General features: G+C 38.0%; 1 pseudogene; it reads left to right on the forward strand.

The window, feature by feature from the left end:
• Nucleotides 1-534: 534 nt before the first annotated feature.
• On the forward strand, nucleotides 535-1783 carry LOC122904044 (annotated as a pseudogene).
• Nucleotides 1784-2283: the final 500 nt, after the last annotated feature.

Below are 2283 nucleotides of genomic sequence, written 5' to 3' on the forward strand. Positions count from 1 at the left end.
AACTCCCCAAACAGAAATCTCCAGGATTAGCTAGTTTTCCTGGAGGATTATACCAAACATTTAAGGAGGAATTCATATCAGTTTTATACAATGTCTTCTAGAAATGAGACTAGGAGGAAGTATATCCCAGTTTGTTTTATGACACTAGTATTACTCTGATACAAAAAAAAATTAGTCAAAGATATTACAAAAAAAAACTACAGACTAATATCCTTCATGAATTTAGATGCAAATCCATAACAGATTAGCAAATAGAATTCAGTTAAATATAAAAAAAATTATGCATCATGAGTAAGTGGGGTTTATTCCAACAATGCAAGACTTTTTGATAATCAACCAATGCAATGCACCATATTTACAGGGTAGAGAAAAATATTATATGCTCATAACAAGCAATGCTGAAAAATCATTTGTCATAATTAAATATCCATTATGTCAAAAAGCATTTCACATAATTCAATACATACTTACCACAAAGACTTTTAGTATAAATAGGAACAGAATACGATTTCCTGGCCCTCTCCTCTCCCCACAATGGTGTATGCTGGCCCATTGATATCTATGTACTCCAAAAAGGGAGAATCATCTAGCAAAAATGTTACTTTGCCTGCTGTGTTCAAGGCTCCCATTCGACCTGATACAGTGAACTTTGTTCACACCAACTTGCACAAAAACAACAGACAGGCATATGCTGTTAGTGAATTAGCAACTCATCAAACCAGTGCTAATTCTTGGGATACTGGCAGAGCTGTAGGTCTATTCCCAGAGTTCGAGGTGGTGGGACTCACCGTTCTGGCCAGGGTACTTTTGGAAATATGCGTCGTGGGGGCACATGTTTGCACCCACCAAAACCTGGCACCATTGGCATCGAAGAGTGAACATAATACAGAAGTGATATGCCATCTGCTCCGCCCTGGCTGCCTCGGCCTTCCCAGTGCTAGTTATGTCTAAAGGTCACTGTATTGAGGAAGTTCCTGAACTTCCTTTGGTGACTGAAGATAAAGTTGAAGGCTACAAGAAGACCAAGGAGGCTGTTTTGCTACTTAAGAAACTTAAAGCCTGGGATGATATCAAAAAGGTCTATGTCTCTCAGCAAATGAAAGCTGGCAAGGGCAAAATGAGAAACCATCATCATATCCAGTGCAGGGGACTCTGCGTCATCTACAATGAAGACAATGGTATCATCAAGGCCTTCAGAAACAACTTGGAATTACTTTACTTGATGTAAGCAAACTGAACATTTTGGTGGGCATGTGGGATGTTTCTGCATTTGGACCGAAAGTGATTTCCACAAGTTAGATGATCTGTATGGCACTTGGCATAAGGCTGCCTCCCTCAAGAGTAACTACAACTTCCCATGCATAAGATGCTTAATACAGACCTTAGCAGAATCTTGAAAAATCCAGAGATCCAAAAATCCCTCTGAGTACCACGCAAGAAGATTCATCATTGGGTCCTGAAGAAGAATCCACAGAAGAACCTGAGAATCATGTTGAAGATAAACCCATATGTGAAGACCATGTGCCGGAATACCATTCTTCACCAGGCCAAGAATCACAAACTTTGGATGGATAAAGTGGTAGCAGCTTTGGAAGCCAAATCAGGTAAGAAGAAGGTTCCAGGCAAGAAGCCTTCCCTTCCAGGGAAGAAAGGAAAGAAGGCTGCTGGTGTGAAGAAGCAGAAGAAACCTGTAGTGGGGTAAAAGGCTGCAGCTACCAGGAAACCAGCAGCTGACAAGAAGCCTGCAGAAAAGAAACCCACTGCAGAGAAACCTGCTGCCTAAAAACTTGACATTTATTCATAAAAGTCAAATAATTTTGGATAGCTAATTTTGAATAAAGATGTGATCAAAGCCAAAAAAAAATTCAACTTCCTAAATTTAATAAAGATCATCTACAAAAATCCTACAACAAATATTTTACTTAATTGTGAAAGACTGAATGCATTTCCCTAAGATTGGGAAGAAGGTAAAGCAATATCTACTCTCACCAATTTTGTTCAACATAGTGCTAGAAATTATAGCTAAATCAATAAGAAAGAAAGGGAACTAAAAAGCATATGAATTATAATGTAAAAACAAAATCATTCCTTTAAGGAGGGTACATATTGCATGGAGCACTGGGTATGGTGCATAAACAATGAATCTTGGAACACTGAAAAAATAAAATTAAATAAAAACAAAACAAAACCTCCAAACTATTCCTGTTTTCAGATGACTTAATTGTCTACAAAGAAATCCCACAGAATCTACATAAAAACTCCTAGAACTAATAAGTGAGTTCA

The sequence above is a fragment of the Neovison vison genome, chromosome 4 (genome assembly GCF_020171115.1).
Source record: "Neovison vison isolate M4711 chromosome 4, ASM_NN_V1, whole genome shotgun sequence".
NCBI classification, from domain to species: domain Eukaryota; kingdom Metazoa; phylum Chordata; class Mammalia; order Carnivora; family Mustelidae; genus Neogale; species Neogale vison.